Below are 12,333 nucleotides of genomic sequence, written 5' to 3'. Positions count from 1 at the left end.
CTCTTCCTTATTTTCAAGTCCCTCCATGACCTCGCCCCTCCCTATCTCTGTAATCTACAGCCCCACAACTCCCCGAGATGTCTGCATTCCTTTATTTCTGCCCTCCTGAGTATCCCTAATTATAATCGCTCAACCATTGGTGGCCGTGCCACCTGTTGCCCAGGCCCCAAGCTCTGGAACTCCCTGCCTAAACTTCTCCGCCTCTCGACCTCTCATTCCTCCTTTAAGATGCTCCTTAAAACATACCTCTTTGACCAAGTTTTTGGTCACCTGCGCTTATTCCTACTTATGCGGCTCAATGTCAAATTGTTTTATCTCATAATACTCCTGTGAAGCACCTTGGGACATTTCACTACGTTAAAGGCACTATATAAATACAAGTTGTTGTCGTTGTAGAGACAAAAGCAACAACTTCTATTTATATAGCGCCTTTGATGTAGAAAAATATCCTAAGGCTCTTCGCAGAAGCGTAATTACACCAAAATATAAATCAAACCAAAGGAAATATTAAGAGGGGTGGTTAAAAGCTTGATAGGTAGGGGAGGGTCTGGGAGGTTTAGGGAGGGAATTCCAGAACTTAGGTCCTAGATAGCTGAAGGCACAGCTACCAATGATGGGTGAAGGAAGTGGGGGATTCACAAGGGTTGTAGAGTTGGAGGAGGTTACAGAGACAGGGGACAAAGCCATAAAGGGATTTGAACACGAGGATGAGTATTTTACATTGGAGGCGTTGGGAGACTGGGAGCCAATGTAGGTCATCGAGCACAGAGGAGATGGGTAAGCGGGACTTGGTGCAGGGTAGGATATAAGCAGCAGAGTGTTGGATGAGCTGAAGCTTATGCAGGATTGAGGATGGGAGGCCGGCCAGGAAAACATTGGACAGTCAACTCTGGAGGTGACGACAGCATGGATGAGGCTTTTAGCAAAAGATGGGCTGAGCCAGCGCAGAGATGAGCGATGTTACGGAGATGTAAGTAAGCGGTCTTTGTGATGGAGACGATATGAGGTTGGAAGCTCAACTCGGAGTAAAATAGAACACTTAAGTTGCAAACAACCAGAGACAGTATCATAGAAATTTATAACATGGAAGGAGGCCATTCGGCCCATTGTGTCCATGCCGGCCGACAAAGAGTTATCCAGCCTAATCCCACTTTCCAGCTCTTGGACCGTAGCCCTGTAGGTTACGGCTCTTCAAGTGCACATGCAAGTACTTTTTAAATGTGGTGAGGGTTTCTGCCTCTACCACCCTTTCAGGCAGAGTTTTCCAGACCCCCACCACCCACTCACCCACTGGGTGAAAACATTTCCCCTCAAATCCCCTCTAAACCTCCTACCAATTACTTTAAATCGATGCCCCCTGGTTGTTGACCCCCCCGCTAAGAGAAATAAATCCTTCCTGTTCACTCTATCTAGGTCCCTCATAATTTTATACACCTCAATAAGGTCTCCCCTCAGCCTTCTCTGTTCCAAAGAAAACAACCCCAACCTATCCAATCTTTCCTCATAGCTAAAATGTTCCAGTCCAGGCAACATCCTCGTAAATCTGCTCCGTATCCTCTCTAGTGCAATCTCATCTTTCCTGTAATGTGGTGACCAGAACTGCACGCAGTATTCTAGCTGTGGCCTAACTAGTGTAAAAGGAGTTTAGGGCCAGGGGGCGGAATCAGTGGCGAGGGAACAGTTCATGTGGGGGCGGGGGGCACGAAGACAATGGCCATTTTTTCCTGAAGAATAATGAATTTCTCACCAGTTTGCTCTCATAATTTTCTGAAGACATTGTCTCTTTTCTGGTGTATGGTTTAATGATCACCAGATGTCCTGTCGTAGCTTGTCCAAGTGGCCATTGCTTGTGCATGAAGCTTAACTGAGAGTGCTGGCAGTCTGTGGGAGACCCCACAGACAAGCCCCGATCCTGTGTCCACCCAGTGACCCAACACCCTAGCCAATTTTCCTATCACTATCTTGGGGGTGCTGAGACTAATGATTGTGCCTCTCTTGTTGCCTCCCCCCCCATTTTGAGGTAGGCTAAGTCAAGCACAGATCAAGGATCAAGTCTGGGGCATTTCTGATCTATTAGCTCACCTACTCGCTGAGCTTTCGAGATTATAGTTTATGATTTGCAAAAACTGTGATAAATGGCATGAGGTGTAGCAATATCATTAAGAGCCTAGAAGAACTTGGATACATTTATATAGTGGATATAGGGTAGGTATATTCAGTCTATGTTTTTTTTCTTGCCACTTTTTATATAACTCTCCCCTCCCTCCTCAAAATGTACCAATCACTACAGGGAAGTGGCAAAACTGATGCATCTTTTGATGGTTATTAAACTATTCCAGAGATACTCAATTTTATGCAAAATAATTAGCTGGAATTTAGTAATGCTCTTGTTGCTAAGCAAAATGAAATGTATTGCAATTAATTCCCTGCTATTTTTGCCATTATTATAAAACCACATTGAAAAACATTTTTATGACAAGAATTTGCATTTATATAGCGCCTTTGACATAGAAAAACATCCCAACAGGCCTCTTAGTAGCGTTGTCAAGCAATATTTGGCAGAGCTATATATACTGCCTATCCCAAATCACCTTCAGAGCGTTTTGTAACATAGACATTGTGTCAAAATTCATATTTTGTGTGATTGTTCTTCATGGTGATACAAAGTTAGGTGGGAAAGTAAGCTGTGAGGAGGATGCAAAGATGCAGCAGAGAGATATAGACAGGTTGACTGAGTGGGCAAGAACATGGCAAATGGAATACAAATGTGAGGAAGTGTGAAGTTATTCACTTTTGTAGGAAAAACAAAAAAGCAGAATATTTTTTGAACGGCGAGAGACTGGGAATGTTTGTATTCAGAGTGTTGTGTCCCTAGATACTCTAGTAATGACTCCACGAGGCAATGTGTTGTACTTGCACTCTAGTGACCTTAGTCCTTTATTCGTTAACTCCAGAGTGAGGATCACACCTGGTGGCCTGCCTTTTATACTAGGCCAGGCACACCTGTACAGGTAACCTACAAGTCTCCCACTGCTGTGCCCTCTGGTGGTACACCTTGAGATAGTACCAACAGTAGCCATGTAGGATACATGACATCACTCTCCCCTGAGCCTTTCGTGCAAATCGTCTCTGCATTGACTGTGCTCTGGGCTTAGCTCTATGTGGGTTCTGTCTGGTTGACCCTTGGCAGGTCGTTTCAGTCTTGGGTGAGTGGTTGGTGCAGGGGTGCTGGTGGTTGCTGTTTGTGTGTGTCCCTGACCACTCCATTCTCCGCCCCCCCCCCCCATATAGATTATGCTGGAGGCTCATAGCATTCATATACATAGGGAAAACGTTACATTTGTGGTTCCGTTGTGAGACCAGTAACTAGTTCCAGGGCTGCTGGATTGAGTCCATGCAATCTTGTGGCGGCTCAGTGCCCAGTGCTGGCAGTGGGAACCCGGTTGGCTCGAGTTGCCTGCTCCTGGGGCTCTTGCCGTGGTCACTAGCGTCGGGCCAGTTCACAGATGCCTGTGACCTCCCTGTCCTTTCTTTGCGCCCCGGGTCGCTGCTGCTTCCTGAGGAGCTGTCGCCTAGCAGTGCACAGGGGACTGCTGACTTGCTGGCCTGGGCGTTGTTTTGTTTGGGATCCTGGCCGGTCCCGGTCCCCTTTGAGGGAACTGTGGCGGGTGACCCTTTGTTTACGGGTATGGCCCTGGTGGCGATGGGATCTGGAGACTGCGCCTTAGCACAGTTGCTCCTTCAGGCTCGTGGCAGTTGGTGCCATCAGGTGCCTGACAGATGGAGCCGACCAGGGGCATGGTATCACCACCGGTGCCTTTGCCCTGCTGAGGTCGCTTGCTCTGCAGCTCGTGTGTGTTGGCTGCTTGTGGCCACACTCCATGGTGCATGACTCTGGTCCCCGGGACGCAGGCTACAGCATTGGGTAGCTCGCTGGACCTGTGTGCTCCCGATGGGTGTCTGCCCGCTGCATTGGCTGCGTGCAGTTGAAATCCTGCATCGCACAACTTTTCCTTACTTATGATGGACACTCTGGGTCTGATCGTGATCGCGTGACATTTCCTCGCTGGTTGCATGTGCACAATTCAGATAATCAATTACACATTTTACATAATTGCGTGACTTTTCCTCGTTGGTTGCATGTACATAGTTCAGATTATTAATTACACATTTTGTCTCTGACTTACAGGTACTATTACATTGCTTGAGTGTGTGGAACTGTCCCTTTAATTGTAGTGGGTTGCAGGCCTCCTTTAAGAGAGCCTTGCTTTCTTTACCCCAATCCGCTTCTCCGTTTGGTACCACATGTTGCTCCATCAGCGCTGCACCTCGTGGTCTGGCTGCGGCCATCCTTTTCTTCAGCATCTCACCTCGTGGTTTGGGCGCCATCTTTTCTCCCTCCATGATGTCGACTGCGGTGATCCTCTTCCCCGAAGCTGGGAAGTCGCCTCTGGATCCGATTTTCTTCCTCCGAAGTCCCGCCGCTGGAGCCTGAAAGGTGCGCTCGGGTCGTCCCAGCTGGATCATCTCCACGCAGTCATGCTGAGCGGTCTGTGCCTCGGGTGCCGTGCTGGACTGCTCGCCGGTGCCGGGTCCATCCTCAGGTGAGGGCTTGCTTTGCCTCTGAGCGCAGAGGACGTCGATCGCTGGAGGGGTGAAGTCTTCCCACTTCCCACTTCCCACTTCCAATTGCTCTTTCATAGCAAGGGGATTTGAGTACAGGGGCAGAGAGGTGTTGCTACAGTTGTACAGGGCATTGGTGAGGCCACACCTGGAGTATTGTGTACAGTTTTGGTCTCCTAACCTGAGGAAGGACATTCTTGCTATTGAGGGAGTGCAGCGAAGGTTCACCAGACTGATTCCCGGGATGGCGGGACTGACCTATCAAGAAAGACTGGATCAACTGGGCTTGTATTCACTGGAGTTCAGAAGAATGAGAGGGGACCTCAAAGAAACATTTAAAATTCTGACCGGGTTAGACAGGTTAGATGCAGGAAGAATGTTCCCAATGTTGGGGAAGTCCAGAACCAGAGGTCACAGTCTAAGGATAAGGGGTAAGCCATTTAGGACCGAGATGCGGAGGAACTTCTTCACCCAGAGAGTGGTGAACCTGTGGAATTCTCTACCACAGAAAGTTGTTGAGGCCAATTCACTAAATATATTCAAAAAGGAGTTAGATGAGGTCCTTACTACTAGGGGGATCAAGGGGTATGGCGAGAAAGCAGGAATGGGGTACTGAAGTTGAATGTTCAGCCATGAACTCATTGAATGGCGGTGCAGGCTAGAAGGGCCGAATGGCCTACTCCTGCACCTATTTTCTATGTTTCTATGTTTCTTCATCCACCTTCTGCCGAGCAGCGTTGGTCCATCACCTGCAACAATCCACAGAGGTAACCTGTGCACCGCGCCATCATGGAGTAACTTTACATTCGCGCTACCAACGACTGGGACAATTTCATTGGTGTAGGTGCGCAGCTTTGCCTGAACCGGGACCAACTTGGGTCGTTCAGCTTGATTGTCCCATAGCCACTCAAAGGCTTCTTGATTCAGCACTGACTGGCTCGCCCCTGTGCCCACTTCCGTAAAGACTGGAATGCCATCTATCTCGACTTCCATCTTCAGCGGGGAACACTCGGTGGTGCAGGTAAACATGCTATGTACCTCCCCATGGGGCTGGGCTGTCTCTCTGCCTATCGAGTCATAATCCACCCTGGATTCCTGGCCATCTACAGACTCTTCATCGACATAGTGAGTCATATTTCTCTTACACATTCGCTGGAGGTGGCCCTTTGTGCTGCAGCCTTTAAATGGCACTGGTGCGCTCTGTTATTCCCTCCGCAACGCTAGCATGGTGCTACTCGATTAGCCCTTCTCAGCGGACTCTGAGTTAAGGAACTTGTGGGCCTGTTCTCTCTTTCCTGAGAGGGTTTGCGCTCTACAGTCCAGTCTCTAAACGGTGCCACTCTGTGCACAGTACCTGCCGGGTTTGAGTCCTGAGGGAGAGTCATCTGCCTAGAGCCGCAGGTCGAGGTCATGAATGACTGGCTCACAGAGATGGTCTTCTGCAGTGTGACTGTGATATCCGCCCACAGTAGCTTATGAAGAAGGCCCTCATGGCCAATTCCAATGACAAAAATGTCATTGCTTCGTTGAGGTGGGTGCCAAACTCGCACGGTGCCGCCAACCTTCTGAGGTCTGCGGCGTACTTTGCGAATTCCTGGCCTTCGGGTGGTCGGTGGGTATAGAACCGGTGTCTGGCTGTGAGGATGCTCTCCTTGGGTTTGAGTTGCTCATAGATCAGGGTTACGAGCTCCTTGTATGTCTTGGTCGTTGTCTTCGCTGTTGCCAGCAAGTCCCTGATGAGGCCATAGATGGTGGGCCCACAACTGGTTAGCAAGATAGCTCTGCACTTATCAGCCAGTGTGGCCGGGTCGTCTCCTGCCAGGTCGTTTGCTGTGAAGAAAAGTTCGAGCCTCTCCACAAAGGCGTCCCAATCATCACCATCGGTGAACTGCTGCAACGTACCAAGAGTAGCCATTTTCGCGTGAAATTTCATAATCTCGTCGCCAATTGTTGTGTCCTTAGATGCTCGAGTAATGACTCCACGAGGCAATGTGTTGTACTTGAACTGTAGTGACCTTCGTCCTTTATTCGTTAACTCCAGAGTGAGGATCACACCTGGTGGCCTGCCTTTTATACTCGGCTAAGCACACCTGTACAGGTAACCTACAAGTTTCACACTGCTGTGCCCTCTGGTGGCACACCTTGCGATAGTACCAACAGTAGCCATGTAGGATACATGACAAAAAGGGACTAGGTGTCCTTGTACATGAATCACAGAAAGTTAACATGCAGATACTGCACGCAATTAGGAAAGCAAATGGTATGTTAGCTTTTGTTCTTAAGGGATTAGAGTACAAGAGTGGAGAAGTCTTACTACAATTATACAGGGCATTGGTAAGGCCACACATGGAGTACTGTGTACAGTTCTGGTCTCCTTACCTAAGGAAATACATATTTGCCTTCGAGGGAGTGCAACAAAGGTTCACTAGACTGGTTCCTGGGATGAGGGGATTGCCTTACGAGGAGAGATTGAGTAGATTCGGCTTATATTCCCTCGAATTTAGAAGAATGAGAGGTGTTCTAATTGAAACATATAAAATTCTTAAGGGGCTTGACAGGGTTAATGCAGAGAAAATGTTTCCCCTGGCTGGGGAATCTAGAACACAAGGTCACAGTCTCAGAATAAGGGGTCGGCCATTTAAGACTGAGATGAGGAGAAATTTCTTCACTCAAAGGGTTGTGAATCTTTGGAATTCTCTACCCCAGAGAGCTATGGATGCTGAGTCTCTGAATATATTCAAGACAGAGGTTGATACATTTTTGGGAACTAAGGGAATTAATGGATATGGGAATAGTGCTGGAAGATAGAGGTAAACGTAGAAATTTACAACACAGAAGGAGGCTATTTCAGCCCATTGTGTCCGCGTCGGCCGACAAAGAGCCACACGGCCCTCGGTCAGCAGCCTTGAAGGTTACATATAAACCTATGAACAATGAGCAATGGCAGACAGGCAAAGAGCATTCGGCCCAACCAGTCTACCCCACGCAACTGCGATACCCCATGTATCGCAACATTTTACACTCCACCTCACTCGGAGCCATGCGTTCTCCTGGGAGAGGCAAAACACCAGATAAAAACCCAGGCCAATTGGGGGAAAAAAACCTGGGAAAATTCCTCTCTGACCCATCGAAACTAGTCCAGGAGATCACTCTAGCCGTGTTAGATTCCATGATGTATTTATCATCGTGTCTGCGCCAGCCAACAAGAGGTTATCTAGTCTAATCCCTCTTACCAGCTCTCGGTCTGTAACCTTGCAGGTTACGGCACTTCAAGTGCACATCCAAGCACCTTTTAAATGTGGTGAGGGTTTCTACCTCCACCTTCCAGGCAGTGAGTTCCACACCCCCACAACCTTCTGCGTGAAGAAGCTTCTCCTCAAAACCCCTCTCAACCTTCCACCAAACACCTTAAACCTATGCCCGCTCGTAATTGATCCCTCCACCAAGGGAAATAGGCCCTTGCTATCCACTATATCCAGGCCCCTCAAATGAGGTCTCCCCTCAGCCTCCTCTGTTCCAAGGAGAACAAACCCAGCCTATCCAATCTGTCCTCATAGCTAAGATTCTCCACTCTAGGCAGCATCCTCGTAAATCTCCTCTGCAGCCTCTCTAGTGCAATCACATCCTTCCTATAATATGGCGACCAGAACTGCACGCAGTATTCCAGCTGTGACCTAACCAGTGAATTATACAGGTTAAGCATACCCTCCTTGCTCTTGTATTCTATGCCTTGGCCAATAAAGGCAAGCATTCCGTATGCCATCCTTAACCACCTTATCATCCTGGCCTGCTATTTTCAGGGATCTGTGGACAAGCACTCCAAGGTCCCTTTGTTCATCTACACTTCTAAATGGCCTACTGTTTAATGTGTATACCCTTTCCCTTATTAGCCCTCCACAAATGCATTATCTCACACTTATCCGAATTAAATTCCATTTGCCACTGTTCTGCCCACCTGACCAGTAGATTGATATCGTCCTGCAGTCCATGACGCTCCTCTTCATTATTAACCACACAGCCAACTTTAGTGTCATCTGCAAACGTTTTAATCATACCCCCTATATTCAAATCTAGATCATTGATGTATACCACAAAAAGCAAGGGACCCAGTACTGAGCCCTGCGGAACCCCACTGGAAACATCCTTCCAGTCACAAAAACGTCCATCAACCATTACCCTTTGCTTCCTATCTCTAAGCCAATTTTGGATCCAACTTGCCACTTTGCCCTGTATCCCATGGGCTTTTACCTTCGTGACCAGTCTGCCATGTGGGACCTTATCAAAAGTTTTGCTAAAGTCCATATACACTACATCGTACGCACTGCCCTCATCGACCCTCTTGGTTACCTCCTCGAAAAATTCAATCAGATTAGTCAAACATGATCTTCCCTTAACAAATCCGTGCTGACTGTCCCTGATTAATCCTTGTCTTTCTAAATGTAGATTTATCCTGTCCTTCAGCAATTTTTCCAGTAATTTTCTCACCACTGAGGTTAGGCTGACAGGCTTGTAATTACTCGGCCTATCTCTTTCTCCCTTCTTAAACAAGGGTACCACATTAGCAGTCCTCTGGCACTATGCCTGAATCCAAAGAGGTCAGGAAAATGATGGTCAAAGTCTCTGCTATTTCCTCTCTTGCTTCGCTCAACAGCCCGGGCCTGGGGACTTATCCACTTTCAAAGCTGCCAAACCCCCCCAATACCTCCTCTCTCACTATGTCTATTTCATTTAGAATTTCACACTCCTCCTCGATAGCAGTATCTGCATTGCCTCTTTCCTTTGTGAAAACAGTCGCAAAGTATTCATTAAGAACAATACCCACATCTTCCGCCTCCACACACACATTACCCTTGTGGTCTCTAATAGGCCCTACCCTTTCTTTAGTTATCCTCTTGCTCTTAATATATTTATAGAACATCTTTGGGTTTTTCTTGATTTTACTTGCCAATAATATTTCATGCTCTCTCTTAACATTCCTAATATCCTTTTTAATTTTACCTCTGAACTTCTTATATTCCTCCAGAGATTCTACAGTATTTAGCCGTCGGTATATGACATAAGCTTCCATTTTTTTCTTTATCCTCCCCTTTAAGTCCCTAGACATCCAGGGTGCTCTAGAATTGTTATTCCCACCCTTTTTCTTTAAGGGCACATGTTTGGCCTGAGCCCTCCGGATCTTATCCTTGAATGCCTCCCACTGTTCCGACACTGACTTACCTTCAAGTAGCTGTTTCCAGTCCACTATGGCCAAATCGCTTCTCAACTTAGCAAAGTTAGCTTTTCCCCAATTTGTGACTTTGGGGAAATTGTTGTCTATCGTTGTCCTTATCCATAACTACTTTGAATCTGACTGAATTATGGTCACTGGCACCCAAGTGCTCTTCCACTGATACCCCTTCCACCTGCCCAGCTTCATTCCCCAAAACGAAATCCAGAACCGCCCCCTCCCGTGTTAGGCTTGTTACATACTGACTAAAAAAGTTCTCTGGAATGCATTTTAGGAATTCCGCACCCTCTATATCCTTCACACTATATCTGTCCCAATCAATATTAGGATAGTTGAAATCCCCAACTATTACTGCCCTATGGTTTTTGGACTTCACTAATTTGCCTACAGATTTGCTCCTCTATCTCCCACCCATTGTTGGGGGTCTATAATACACGCCCAGCAATGTGATCGCCCCTTTTTTATTTTTCAGTTTGATGATCCCTCTAACATATCATCCCTCCTCACAGCTGTAATAGTTTCTTTAATCAATACCACGACCCCTCCCTGCCATCCTGTCTAAAAATCCTGTAAAGAGCTGTCAAACCTGCCCCTCTTTCAGCCATGTCTCTGTAATAGCTAAAATGTCATACTGCCAAGTGTCTACCTGTACGCTCAGCTCATCCGCCTTATTTGCAATACTCCTTGCATTGAAGTATATACCATTTAGCACAGGAAGACCTCCTTAATTACTACTTACTAATCCTTGTTTCCTCTGTCTTACAAATTCACTTTCTACATTCTTGCTTTGCAATTTCCGTTTTATTTCCTTCCCTATTGAATTTGTTCTCGGGTTCCCATCCCCCTGCCAAGCTAGTTTAAACTCACCCAACAGCACTAGCAAAACTCCCCACAGGGATATTGGTCCCGGCGCTGTTGAAGTGCATCCCGTCCGATTTGTACAGGTCCCATCTCCCCCAGAAGCGGTCCCAATGCCTCAGGAATTTAAAGCCCTCCCTCCTGCATCAACTCTCCAGCCACGCGTTCATCCTCTCTATCCTTCTATTCTTGTACTTATTAGCTCGTAGCACCGGTAGTAACTCGGCGATTACTATCTTTGAGGTCCAACCCTTTAATTTTTCTCCTAGCTCCATAAATTCTGCCTGCAAGACCTCATCCCTTCTTTCTACCTATGTAATTGGTCCCGATATGGACTACGACCTCTAGCTGTTCACCCTCTCCCTCCCCCCCACCCCCCTCCCCGCCCCAGAATGTTCTGCATCCGCTCTGTGACATCCTTGACCCTGGCACCAGGGAGGCACCATACCATCCTGGAGTCACGTCTACGGCCGCAGAAAAGCCTCTCTATTCCCCTAACTATTGAACCCCCCCACCAGTATAGCTTTTTTATTCTCCCCCTTGTGCAGCTGAGCCACCCATGGTGCCTTGGACTTGGCTCTGGCTGCACTCCCCAGAGGCACCATCACCCTCACCAATGCTCAAAAGAGAATATCAGTTGGAAAGCGAGATGGTCTCGGGGGGGACTCCTGCACTACCTGCCGAGTGTGCTTCCTCCGTCTGGTAGTCACCCACTGCCCCTCTGCCTGCACGCTTTTAAGCTGCGGGGTGAGCACCTCCTGAAACATGCTATCCACGTAGCTCTCAGCTTCGTGGATGCACCATAGTGAATCAAGCCACTGCTCAAGCTCCGAAACGCGGAGCTCGAGTAGTTGAAGCTGGAGACACCTCCTGCACACATGGTTGTCTAGGCTGCGCAAAGCGTCCAGAACTTCCCACATGTCGCAGGATATGCACTCCACAGGACTGAGCTGCCCTGCCATCCCTCTAATTTAAACTTATCTGATTATAAAAGAGAAAGGGAGATACTTACCAATCCATCAGCCAATCACTTACCTTCCCTGATGAGGGCTGTGAGCGGACAGAGGTTGGAAACGCAGTTTGGAGCCGAATCCAAAATCAGCGGGGTGCAAGGGAGCAAAGCACTCGGCAGCGGGAGGCCCAGAGGTCGGCAAGGAGGTAGAAGATCAGTCATGATGTTGTTGAATGGCAGAGCAGGCTTGAAGGTTCAAATGGCCTACTCCAGCTCCTATTTCGCATGTTATGTTCTTATGGTATTATACAGCTCATTAAAGGGGTAATGTTTTGACAAGGTCTCGCACAAGAGATTGGTGTGCAAAATCAAAGCACATGGTATTGCGGGTAATGTACTAACGTGGATAGGGAACTGGTTGGAAGACAGGAAGCAGAGAGTCGGGATAAACGGGTCCTTTTCAGAATGGCAGGCAGTGACTAGTGGAGTGCCGCAGGGCTCAGTGCTGGGACCCCAGCTCTTTACAATATACATTAACGATTTAGATGAAGGAATTGAGTGTAATATCTCCAAGTTTGCAGATGACACTAAACTGGGTGGCGGTGTGAGCTGTGAGGAGGACACTAAAAGGCTGCAGGGTGATTTGGGACAGGTTAGGTGAGTGGGCAAATGC

The 12,333-nt window shown here is 47.8% G+C and overlaps 1 protein-coding gene across 5 annotated transcripts in view; it reads left to right on the top strand.

Annotated features, from left to right (window-relative positions):
- LOC139233191 (kynurenine--oxoglutarate transaminase 1-like) overlaps positions 1-12,333 on the top strand; it is a 74,598-nt gene that overhangs the window by 3,060 nt on the left and 59,205 nt on the right. The gene's annotated exons all lie outside the window — the stretch shown is intronic.

This window comes from Pristiophorus japonicus, chromosome 20 (assembly GCF_044704955.1).
Source record: "Pristiophorus japonicus isolate sPriJap1 chromosome 20, sPriJap1.hap1, whole genome shotgun sequence".
Lineage (NCBI taxonomy): Eukaryota > Metazoa > Chordata > Chondrichthyes > Pristiophoridae > Pristiophorus > Pristiophorus japonicus.
Note: the sequence above shows the minus strand (reverse complement) of the source record. Positions and strands in the feature narration are given on the sequence as shown.